General features: G+C 37.8%; 1 pseudogene; it reads right to left on the bottom strand.

The window, feature by feature from the left end:
- Positions 1–2,037: 2,037 nt before the first annotated feature.
- On the bottom strand, positions 2,038–11,804 carry LOC121498640 (annotated as a pseudogene).
- Positions 11,805–13,599: the final 1,795 nt, after the last annotated feature.

The following is a 13,599-nucleotide window of genomic DNA, read 5'->3' on the forward strand; positions in this document are numbered from 1 at the left end:
GGCCTGCTTCTCCCTCTGCCTGTGTCTCTGCCTCCCTCTCTCTCTGTGTCTCTCATGAATAAATAAATAAAATCTTTAAAAAAAAAAAAAAAAAGGAAGAGAGTAAGGTCAGAATCTCACGGTCTAAAAAATTTCTGACTAATAACCAGGTTTTTAGTCTGTGATCATTATTTCTAAATGATGGTATGTGATAGAAAAATATAGCAGCTTAATTTTAAGATATCTGCTTCATTTCTGACTCTGCAAAAACAAATCTCAAAAAAACATAGCTAGTAAATACCCATCTGATAATCATGAGAGTGAAAACATAGTAACATCAGGTTAATTTCTGATAATATCTAATTTTATATCCTTATGGAAATGTGATGAAAGAATTTGGGACAGTAAATTTGGTGAATATTTACTTAAAAATTTCTATGCATAAAATTATTTTAAAATTTTACTAAATCCAATGGGAAGGAGATGGTTTACAACTTCCGGGATTCTAGCCAGACATATAAGACCAGTTTGCTTTATCTTAACATAAAGGTTATGCTCTTTTTCATGTATCTTTTGATTGCCCCCATGGAAAGCAGAATCAATTCCCACTCCCATCTACTCAAAATTGGTTCAGATGTCAAGACCAGAAGACATAGAAAGATTTACTACTCACATCATGAGGCACTCAGTCGAGAACACAGTTACTCAAATGGTCAAAACTGGATTAAGTGAAGAGAGGTGCCAGTCAGGAGCTCTCTTCTTGTGGTGAGAGTTGGACTGACTGACATTAGGGTTCTCAAGCACAATTTGCATTATTTGTAATTCCTGTCCAACAACAGGGAAGGAGCTCCTGGACTTTATAATCAGACTGATGAGTTATGGAGCAAAGGGAATTGGGGAGAATTTGGGCTTGAAAGTACCAGTAAACAAACATCAAAAACAGATTCTGTCTTACATCTTGTGTTCTATATATTTTACTCTCTGCTGGCTAAATGTTTTTGCTCTATCTTCCAACCCAGTGATTTTCTCGTCATTAGTATCAGATTTGTTTATTTGCTTATAAATTTAGTCTGGTGAGTAATTACAATTAAAAAAAATGTTTTCTAAAATATGTAGTGTTTTCACTGGAAGATTTGTTTAACGTATGTCATTCATAGCACTTTTGGATTTGAAAGGCCATCTGACATTTCTAAAGAAGCTTCTTCCATGGGATGCCTGGGGGGCTCAGCAGTTAAGCATCTGCCTCTAGCCTAGGGCTTGATCCTGGAGTCCAGGAACAGTCCCACATTGGGCTCCTTGCATGGAGCCTGCTTCTCTCTCTGCCTGTGTCTCTGCCTCTCTCTCTCTCTCTCTGTGTCTCTCATGAATAAATAAATAAAATCTTAAAAAAAAAAAAGAAGCTTCTCCCTTAGGAAAGACATGTGGTTGCCTCACTTTGCCTGTAAGATGTTCTAGGTTTTCCCGATTTGGGGGTATTTATTAGCAATCCTCATTGACTAATGACTTCAGTCTATATTCTCCTATTTAGTTGTAGAAGTTATAGAAATGAGTTTTTGCTCTCCATCTGTTTTATTTCTTTGTATCTCTTTATGTATTAAGGCTCCACGTTAAAAAAGAGGGACTATTTTTGAGGCTTCTTAATCTCCCAAATCTTGTGTGTGGGTTGGTTATACAAAATAAGAGAAAAAATACTGTCAATTGGAAACATAATGCATGTTGAAAGAAAGAAATTTCCATTCACTCAGAATTGGTAATAATGTTTCTCTTGTTATATATGAAAAGGTCATGTATAAATGTATTGCTCTAATCAATTTTCTCATTAGTAAGATATAGAAAAATATTGTTATGAGTGCTTCAAAACAACACAGAAAACTTAAAGCAAATGCTAACTAAAGGGAAAAGGAAAAAAAACAATTTATCTTTGAGTGTATTTAGTCATTTGTCAACTGGAAAATATATCTACAAGGTCTACATATTGACTGATAGAATAATATCAATGGTAGTTTCTTCATTCTTTTTCACTTCTGAATAGTGTATTTTTGTTTGTCTAAAAGCCAGTTAAATTGCAGAAGTTGAAAGAGAAGAGAAAAACATCAACAGATTATCTAAATTTTCCTCTTCCTAAATACCTAACACATCCCATATACCACTGTTTTCAGTGTAGCTTGTGAAATCCAAAAATTCTGACTTCTCTTCACTAGTCTGAAAAAAGTTTATCAAGGATTATACTGGTGAAGTACAAATTCTTGTAAAAATTTCCTTCTTTGGTTCTTTACCTATCAAATTCCACATTTGTTTCCAGATTTTCTTTTATTTCCAATAATATTTTCACTTTCCAATGGATCTTACCAAAAGATAAACTATCCATATTCTTGATTGCCACATTCATTGGGTTCCTCAGGAGGACTTCGGATGGAGTCTTGCCTGAATTGTTAGGTGCTTCTGTGAACATTTTATTGCTGACAGTCCAGAATCATGACCAAATATTGGATGAAGGTCCTTTTCCTTCAGATCTTTTGCTGGAAAAAGCACATTTTCTGACTTTTGTTTTGGTTGAGATGCACTGCTTTCTCTATTGACATTAGGAACTTGTACAGAAGCCTGTAGCTTACATGGATAATGATCTACCCTTAGTTCTTCTAAGTCATTTTCATTTATTATTAATTTATGTTCATAAATGTCAAGAAGGCATCCCTGCTTATTTTTATGTGGAGGGAGATGCGTAAAAATTGTTTCATGCCATTTTCAGCTGGATTTAACATGGAGTGTGTACTAACTGTTTCTCATCAAGTCCTCTGAGTCTGCTTGAAGGATAGGGGATGCATTCTGAAATAACACAAACTTTTGTTCAGGTCCTGGATTTCTTTACACAGGAAACTCTGCTCAGTTACCTGTACATTATTTTTTCTGAAGTCTTTCTGAGAAATATGTTGCAGTTTTAGCTTTTCTTTTGGCTCACACTTTTTTTTCAGGACACTTGCAATAATAGGAGACAGGGATCAAATACTGTATTTTATTCTTTTCTTTTTAGGCATGCCCCTTTCTTTTTCCACGAAGTCAAAAATTGACATATACAATGTTGTCTGCATTGCTCACTTGGAAAATAAATTTCAAGAGCTTCATTTTTCTGTAAGCAATATTTCTCCATATTCTTTTTTCTTCTCTTTCAAATGGTGTTGAATTGGGATTCTACCACCTTTAATGCTATCTGTTTGGATTCTTAGTTTAACTTAAATTTGCTTTTGGATGCTAGATAGCTTATCTACATCAAATGGACTAGAGAGCTTCTGAATAGAGTAATTTATAAAAGGCATATTGGTCAGCTGAAGATAAAATAGTCAATAAAGTTGGTTTGTATCATCTACCTTTACAAAAGTTTTTTGAATCAGCCAACTTGTTCCTGTTTTCTGGGTACCAATATGTACTCTTTTCCCCATCAATATGAAGAATTTTTCACTTCCCATGATATAGCCTTTGATAATATAATACCTGAAGGAATAAAATTATAGTCCTTGAAAACTTTTTCAATCAATGATTTTCCTCTTCTCAAACATGCTGAATCTGGAGACTTAGTAGAACTTCCATCATGGGTGGATGAAGTGAAGTGGTTTGTACAATATATGTAGATTCTGGACTTGATACAGAAGAAAGTCTTCCTAATTTGTGCAAATTTAGCTTCCTTTTTATTTGAAATTAGATAATTGATATATTTGCTGAGAAATTCTTCAACTTGCCCTCCCAGATATGGTGACAGAAGGTAAGTCAGTGTAAAATAATTTTCCCCAAAGTTGCTTATATTTGGATTTTTCTGGTTTGTTATCAATTTGTATAGATTTCAAAGATGGTCTTTTGTATTTGTTTCCATTTTTGTTTTACCTGGAAATGTCCTCCACTGAAGATCTTTATGGCTTCAGAGTTCACGACAGCTGCCCAGTACCTATATGTTGGGTCCAGAGAGGGTGTAGTGCTAGGACACTCATGAAAACACTGCTCCTCAAGGCCAATTTACTCTCATTCTCTTCTCCTCTCCTCATCTACATACTACTAATAGTTTCCTCATTTTGATAATTCTATGTAAAAAATACATATTTTTTTTAGGAAACACATACTGAAATGATTAAGGCAAAGGGAAAACTGATCTGCAACTTATTTTAAGAAGGTTTAGAAAAAAGAAATGAAATCCAGATGATAAATAGGATTAGATAAAATGGTAAAGCACATATAAAATGTTAACATTTCAGTAATCTGGGTAAAATATATGGAAATTCTTGGTGATATTTTTGCATATTTTCTATGAATATGAAATGTTAAAATAAGAAGTTTAAAACAAGAGTAATGTCAAGGAAGCTGATGATTATTTTACTACTAATACGAAAGTTTTTTCTGATGAAATATTTAAATGAAGTAGATAATTACTTTTTACTGTAGGATTTCTCATCACAATTATTTTATTCCAAGAACTGTCTGATTTAGTGCAAAAGCAAAAAACATAAAACAAAGCAAAGAAAATGAAGATAAAATAAACCCAGTATAAATTTTTAGTGCATTTTTCCCTCGAGTTAATAATATTCCAACTATTTTTAGACACTCTTAACTATAACAGCACTGCTATTGCTCTTTACCTGTAGATATTTTATTGTTAAATTGATCTAGTAAAAGAAAACAAACAAACAAACAAACAAACAAAAAAACCTTACATAATTTCTCCATTGTTGTTTCTACATTCATGGTAACTATTATTGTGTGTAATTGTATTTTTAGATACGGTGTTACTGTCCTCTGATTTTTAAAGAGACTGTTTTTCAACCCTATTTATTTCTAACATTACTAATTTATATAATGACAAAGAATAAAATCAGGGATTTAATTTGAACAGATTAGATATTACTTCTCCCATCATATCTCTAAGTTGAATGTTCCCTATTTTATTTTATCTTTTGTTTTCATGTGCAATAAGCCATCCATACTCCTTCAGAAAAAGAATAATTCAATTATATAACTTGGAAGGAATCGGCACTTTCAGATCATTGTTTCAATTGAGTTCACATATCCTATACTTTAAACTCAGCGTTAATTAAATAATTTATATATTATTTGAAATCAAATACACAATGGAAGCTTTTGTAATGATCAGAACCACCATATATCCGTCCCTGAGATTCTCTTCCCTGTATATCTTATCTTTCTTAAAGGCAAAAATAAGTAACTTTCTAAAGGAAAGCTCCAGTAACCATTCTCTAATTTAGAAGTTAGGCTGGAGTTAATGGTTTAACTAAAGATGTATGGTCTCCAAGAAAAAAAATTTCAAAAAATTTTATTCTGGATTATTCATTTGTTTAATCTAAAAACAAAGGGTTGAACACACTTTATTTCAACAAGGTAATGGCCACTTATGGATATCATTGTCTATAATTAATAAAAGAGTTTTAGCAAGACATTTCCCTCTTATTCTATAATTTGTCTTTTTACTATATCTTTATAATATAAATGGGCTTTCCACAAAGTGTGTTTCACTCTTACTTATTACTGGTGGAATGCAAAATGAAACTGTACCATCAATGAAAGATAATTTGTCATATTTAATAAAGCTGTATATACATTATATAATATGTAATATATGTAACTTTCATAAAGTTTCAACTTTATATAAAGTTTCATACCCATTGGCCCAGCATTCCCACTTCTAAGAAATTAACCAAGGATACTCTGCCCAAAAAAATGAATAAACAAATATATGCATAATACTATTCTAAACAGTACCTTTAAATGACAAAGACCAGAAATAATTCAAATGTCTATCAACAGAATGCTAGTTTAATAAATTATTATATAGCCATACAATATAGTACACAATGCTGTAAAAAGTGTAAAAATATCTCTTGGACTATTATGGCAAAATCTCCATGAAGCATTATTAAATTTAAAAATGGATTAAAAATAACCACATAATATGAATATTATATTCTGGAATATCTAAGAAGTGAGAAATTTAAACATAAGTATGTATTCATACACATCCACATGTATATTTTTTCATATTTATTTCAGTTGATTTTATTTTAACATTTGACTATGTTGAGCTTCCCATCCAAGTAACTAGGATAGTTTGGAAGGACATGCATGTTTGTGAAGATAAACTGATGATCCTGAATCACATGACTGGGAAGAGTATCAAGCTCTCTTGTAAATTATATTCCTTTTTTATTTTTAAATGTTAAATTATTTATTTGTGTATAGTTGACACAAAACATTACATTAGTTTCAAGTATACAACATAATGATTCGACAAGACTATTTGAGAGAGAAAAAGAGAGAGAGCGCCAGCAGGGGGAGGGTCAGAGGGAGAAGCAAACTCCCTTCTGAAAAGGGAGCCGTTTGGGCTTGATCCCAAGACCCTGGGATCATGACCAGAGGTGAGGGCTGATGCTCAACCAACTGAGTGACCCAGGCGCTGCTTAACAAGTTTATTCTTCACAAGTGTAACTACCATCTGTCTTTTAAAATTGTTATTACAATGTCATTGACTATAAGCCGTGCATTTTTTTGTTATTACAAATAACAAAAATTTGTGTTATTATTATTTGTGTTATTTTTGTTATTACAATGTCATTGACTATAAGCTGTGCATTTTAGTCCATGGCTTACTCATTCTATAATTAGGATACTATATATTCCCTCCTCTTCATCCATTTTTCCTGGTCTCCACCCCTTTATCCTCTGACAACCATCAATTTGTTCTCTGCATTTATGGGACTGATTCTTCTTTTTATTTATTCATTTTTTTAGACTTCACACATGAGTGAAATCATATGGTATTTGTCCTTCTCAGTCTGACTTATTTCACTTAGCATAATACCTTCTAGGTCCATCTATGTTGTCTCAAAAGGCATAATCACTTTTTATGGCTGCATAATATTCCACTGCATATAGCACATCTTCCTTATCTATTTGTCTATTAATGGTTTTTTAGGTTTTTTCCATATCTTGGTTATTGTAAATAATTCTGTAATAAACATAAGAGTTCCTATATCTTTTCAAATTAGTTTCATTTTCTTTGGATAAATATTCAGTTATATATTTTTTAAATGGTTACTTACACTTACTTCCATGATAAAATAACTGTCTTAGAATTTCCTGGCAATTATAAATGAATTCACAAAATATACAAAACACCTATTTTTATTTATTTATTAATTTAAAAAATGTTTTATTTATTTGAGAGAGATTGAGAGAGAAAGCCCGAGCAGGGGGCCAGACAAAGGAAGAAACAGGCTCTCCACTGAGCATGGAGCCCAGTGCAGGACTCAATTTCAGGACTGCCTAAGTAGGATGATTATGAAATTTTCTTAATTGCAGGGTAGTATTGTTTCTTTTTTTATTTGTTTTTACTTTGTTGTTGTCTTTGATAGGATAGCGTATTTTACGGATTTTAATAGTTATCTGTAGGACTGTAAATAAATAAAATAGAATTTCTAGTTACTAAAAAAATCTGACAATAAGAAAATACAGTCATTTACTGTTGGCAGCATGGCACTGTCATTCAGAGTATATATGAGTTTGAATAGATTATATTATTTCCATGACTCATTTCTTCATTCTTTATTTTTTAATCTATTCATTTGAGGAAGAAGGAGAGAACCAGTGAGAACCTGAGCAGAAGGGAGGGGCAGAGGAAGAGGGAGAAGCAGAGTCCCTGTTGAGCAGGGAGTCCAATGTGAGGCTCGATCCCAGGACCCTCATGACCTTAGCGAAGGCAGATGCTTAACCAACTGAGCCACCCAATCACCCTGGGACTTTTTTCTTTTATTTACTTTTTAAATCATTACCATTTGCAAAATAAGGAGAAAAGCAATACCCCCTTAATGTGTTGATTTTGAAAATGAAACGAGATAAAACATTTAAGTCATATCAAATGATACGTGACATATTATAAGCACTTAATAAATAATACTGAATATTTGTGTTTTTGAAGGCCTGTGCCAATTAAAATTTTTGAAATTCTCTGAATCATAAAAAATGATAAAGCATTCTTGCATTCAAGTCAAAAACTAAAAAGAAAAAAAACATAAAACAAAAAAACACTAGTTCAGAGTTATGGAAAAAGTTTGGAGGAAAAAAACAATGATTTGTTAAGTTTTCTAGAACATTTCAATTATTTTGTATGAGAAAATATTTTGAAACATCTAACATATTAGTAAACCCACAAACAGGTTTTTTCTCGTTCTTTTTTTTTTAACCACAAAAAAATGAAAGTTATTGTTTACATAATAACATAAATATGACAGCTGCAATAGAAGTGAAAAAAAAGCTGCTTGAAGATACACACTGGAATTACCTCTAAAAGAAGTTCTCTTAGTTGCATATTAAAAGACCATAAGGTAAAGGGACCCCACCTAGTTCTGCCTCCCCTTCCTCATCCAATTGTTTATGGCTAGTAAGGGGAATAATCTAACAAAAATGTGCTCGGTAGATTAGGGATGAAAAACCAGAAAAAAAAAAAACCTGAAGAGTAAAAAATGATATAAATTATCAAAAATGCTAATTTTGGTATAATATGAAAACTTTAATTTCAAAGTAATTTCAGTATTTGCTTAGATTTAAACATAATGGATATTTATTGAGTGTCTCCCAACAACATTGGAAACTAAGCATTTATAGATGCTGAATTTCAGAAAGGCTTAACAAATTGCTCTAAATTACCCACTTGGTATTTACAAAGCCAGGGCTAGAATTCTAAGTGACATAAAAAAAAATAGTGATGAATAACAACATAGTCATTAAAATATAGATGCATAAACAATCGTTACAGCACTGTTAAATATATAGAAATGTAAAATCACTGAAATACACATTCACCTCCTAAAGAGAGTCAGTTTCATTTACTGTAATATTAGTTTGAAACTTATCTTACTGTTTTAGTCAGTATTGATGTCCTTTTATTATCTACCTTGATAACAGTTGTTATCTTGTGTAATTATTGTTGAGGTCTACAGTTAATTATTTTTTCTATTTACAACTAAAACCCAATAAATATTTCTGAATGGCTTCACAGTTAGGTAATGGCTAAGCTGTTTTTAAGAAAGAGACCTTCTTTCATCATTGATAAAGTTTGCAAATAAATCACCTAGATGTATTGACTGATAACTTGAACAGCTCCCATCAGGTGGAATATATTTACTGGCAGATTTTCATTTGAGTGAGAAGTCAGTCATGAGGACAGGAGACAATGCCATTTTTATTTATTGCATGTAGAAATGATGGAATAGCAGGTAAATTTGTAATTCATATCTCGAGTGTACTTCTATACATCTTATATTTCCACATCTTGATCCTACTGTTGTGCGTGAGCCCGAGGTAGGAAAAGAATGTTCACTTGTGGAGTGGACTACAAAGCAGCAGATGTGGAGGCACACTAGGGCGGCCTGTGAACGATCTTGTCAAAGAAGCTCTGCAGTGAGCATGGGGAGAGAACACTAGATTGCATCTAGAGCCCTGTGGATGTGCTTAAACCACATTGGGGTATGAATGATACAAAAGTAAAAGAGTGTCTCTTAGGATTTTCATTTTTATTTGTCTTTTCTTTTCTCTTCTTTGTTTCTTTTGTTTGCAATTGGCACTAGGTTATGTTACCATTAACTGAGATGAGAAAGACTAATTGTGGGGAAAAAAGGCAACATCCTGTTCTAGATTTATAAAGTAAGAATTGTCTATTTTTTTTACTGTTTGGGTGTTATTTTCTCAACACAAAAATCCCTTTCTTTCATAAGGATCCTAAATTGTTGATCAGGTCCCTTCTTCCCTAACAACAGCTCAAATGGTTCCAAGAAGTTATCCTTACTTCTGGCTCTAATATGTAGCCCAGACCCACTCTAGTCAGAAACTCCCATTTCTTGCTACCATTTACTCTTTCATTGTTGGATAGGAGCCCATTTTTAACCAATAAGCAGAGAGAAAACTTTGTTTTAAAAGATGCTATTTATATATTTTAGAGAGAGAGAGAGAGAGTGTGTGTGTGTGTGTGTGTGTGCATGAGCACATGAGGGGGGAAAGGAGCAGAGGGAAAGAATCTCTAAGCAGACTCACTTCTGAGTGTGAAGCCCGTATGTGGGACTTCATCTCATAACCCATGAGATCATGACCTGAGCTGAAAGGAAGAGTCCAGTGCTTAACTGACTGAGCCCACCCAGGTGCCCCTCTGGAGAAAACTTTTAGTGAGGGTTTATAGGGAATGATACTTCCTTTCCTGTCTGAGAAAGCTTCCAAAGCTACTTTACATCTCTCTAGATGAAGAGAAGTGTTACCAGGACTACTCATGTTATTTAGTTAAATTTTGTCCGAGAACACTGTTTATACTAAATCTTTGTCATCACATATTAGCAAAGACTAAAGAGCGGTCTTAACGTCTGTCATGTCAACGACCTGTAGAGAGTCAATATCAGCAAGTGAGTGTCCACTGCAGCATCTTCCTCTCAGGAATACAAGGCTCTCATGTGTCCAAGAAGCATGACTGCTGGCAGACTGGGAGCCTGCCCAAGAGTAATTGAAATGGGAGAAGATCAAGTCAAGTTCCAAAGACCTTAGCACTTTTCCACTGCTGTCCGAGAGAATAAATCCAGATTTTTCTCCCCAAAGACAAAGTAGTAGAAAGCCAAGGTAATCGCTAGCATCCATCTCGTGACCCTAGGAGGAGGCTAGTCTGAAAATAAGCTGAGTGAGATATGGAAAGAAATTAGGTTTCTATATGTCACTGTTGAACTGCTAAATCAAACCAACCCTGAAGCTGTTTCTAACTCCGATGTGTCGTCCTTTACTGCCTAAGCCGTCTGAAGTCGATGGTTCTGCAAATTATAAGAAAATAAAGCCTAACTGAAGCAGTATACAAAAGAAGATATCACGTAGGCCGTTGGAGACATATCTATGAAGCCTAGAACCACTGAAGGGAGAAGAATTAGATTAGATATAGTTACTCACTGGAATCTGACTACAGTATTCAAGCCCAGACTTGGCAGAGAATACCAAGAGGTGTAGACAGACATGGAAGGGCAAGGTGTAGACAGACATGGAAGGGCAAGGTGTAGACAGACATGGAAGGGCAAGGTGTAGACAGACATGGAAGGGCAAGGTGTAGACAGACATGGAAGGGCAGAATGCACTTCGCTGATCAGTATGTGGAAGTCATTTTGCTGCTTCCAAAGGCTACGCAATCCCTCAGCCCACTGCCAAGGTATCAGGCAGAACAATTTTAGTTTGGGATTGGAAGTCTTTCTAGAAATGTGCCTGAAAATAAGCCATGGAGACATTCCTGATTCTCCTTTTTATTGGAAAAACTAGACTGCTGGCATTTTTCTTGCCTGAGGGGCTTATTACGGTGGTCGCACACATATTTTTATGCTTATTCTCATTATCCCTTACTTCAACTAGAAGCTGAACAAGCACTTTATGTTTTCTATAATCGGGATGAACCGCTCTACTTCTTACACCTTCCCCCTTCCCCTCTGCTATGCTTCCAGTGTCAATCGCTCACATTAGGAACCCTAGTACTTCCCACATTAGTGCGGCCACCAGGCTACCCTGGATTCCCCAGATTTGCCTCCTCGTCTCCACTTCCCTTACAGTGTCCATCTCCTTGAAAGGTGCCATTCTTGCTGCTTTCATTTCCCATCCGACTTTTGGGATGATCTACCGAATTCGTGGCATTTCATGTGATTCTTCTGCCTTAAAATACTAAAGTCGGGGGACCTGGAGCGACGGGCCTGGCCGCGGGGAGCCCAGGGGCCCTCAGGCCCGGGCGCGCAGGTGCTGCAGCTGCACCAGCGCATCCGCATCCCGGGGCGCCCGGGGGCGGGAGGAGGCAGGAGCGCAGGGAGCGCGGGGCCCAGGGGCGCTTAGACGGCCCCAAAGGTGTGACCCATCACAGACGACGCAGGCTGCTTCAGAGGGGGCGCAGGACGATGCCAAAACCATCTTGGGAGAGGACGTCCGAGGCCAAGGGGCCTTATTGTGGAGGAAGCGCGAGCTCCGACTCCGCCCCCGAAGGGCTGAGGTCTCAGCAGGAGACAGGAGCAGGCAGGACCCGAAGGCCCCAGACGGGGACCCGTCGTCCCAGCGGCTGCCAACCTGCTGTCCTGGGGCAGGCCCGGGCTGAGGCCCAGAGCAGCGTCGACGTCCCCAGAGCTCAGGAGTCCCGGGGTCTCTCGTCCAGGTGGCTCCGAGGTCGTTGGCGCCCAACCAGATGCCACTGGGCTGCGTTGGAGGCGGATGCAACGCTGGACGCGGAGGGGGGTGCAGGAGCGGGCGGGACCCCGCGGCCGTACCCAGGCCACAGACTGGTAAACTGAGCGCGCGGAGACTCGCCGGCTCCCAAGGCTGCGGGGACTCGGGCGGAAGACGAGGAGCCCGGGGACCAGCTCACCGAGATCTTCAGGAAGATGCAGAGGAAAAGGGGGCTTCGGCCGGATGCTCGGGCTGTCGTTTCCCCGATGGAAATGGGCTTGGACGAGAAGGAAGTGAGAGATGCCCTGAGAGGGAACCAGCAGCACAGAATGCGGCCTGGGGGACCAGACCCCCCGCCCCCAGGAGCTGGACGTCGACCCCACCAGGCCTCTCTTCCAAGCCATCCTGGGTAGCCCGGTGGTGCAGCGGGGCCTGACCCACCTGGAGGTGTCACTGGCATTTGAACACGTGCTTGAAACCCCCTGAACAGCACCCAGGGGACGAAGACCCGGGGACCCGCCGGCCGCCTGCAGATGTCCAGGATCTCCCGGAGCCTGCCCCGCGCACAGGTGGGGTGGCCGCTCCGCGGTGCTGTCCTACCCCTGCCCCAGGAGCTGGGGGCCGCTCCACCACGGCCCCCTCCCTGCCCCCGGCCCATCGCAGAGGAGCAGGGAGAGCCCTGGGTGCCAGGGCACAGCGGAGGCAGAGCGGGCTGCAGGGGCCTGGCTCGCTGGACCCGGCCTCGGCTCCACCCTGGGTCGTCGGGGCGCAGAGGCTCCTCCCACCTGTGACCTTCTGCTTACAAACTTGTACGATGGCAGGGTGCGTGGCCGCATCCCACCTCTGGAGCCAGAAACAGAATAATAGACGTTTCAGAGTTCCCTTTATACGAAGCACAGAACTAGGAGAAGAGAGGTTCAGAAGTTATATCAGTAGGTACTTTCAGGGAAGACACAGGCACAGTGATTTTTATGACAAATTCTGGATACTGTCATATCCAATATTTTGGCCAGGATACTGCTCCCCTAAGATGATAATTCTTTAGACTTGATGTTTGTATTTTGTGCTCCTTTTTTGTGCATGTTATATATTTTAGGGAAAAATATTTTTTTAAGATTTTATTTATTTATTCATGAGACACAGAGAGAGAGAGAGAGAGAGGCAGAGAGACAGACAGAGGGAGAAGCAGGCTCCATGCAGGGAGCCCGATGTGGGACTAGATCCCAGGTCTCCAGGATCACACCCTGGGCTGAAGGTGGTGCTAAACCGCTGAGCCACCCGGGCTGCCCGAAAAAAATATTTTTGAATGGTTTTTAGAATGGTGAAATTATAATTTTTTTCACTTTTTATATTTTTTAAATAAAGAGCTATTATTATTTGTAGACTAATTAAATCTAGAGAAAGGCA

Source organism: Vulpes lagopus, chromosome 9, assembly GCF_018345385.1.
Source record: "Vulpes lagopus strain Blue_001 chromosome 9, ASM1834538v1, whole genome shotgun sequence".
NCBI lineage: Eukaryota > Metazoa > Chordata > Mammalia > Carnivora > Canidae > Vulpes > Vulpes lagopus.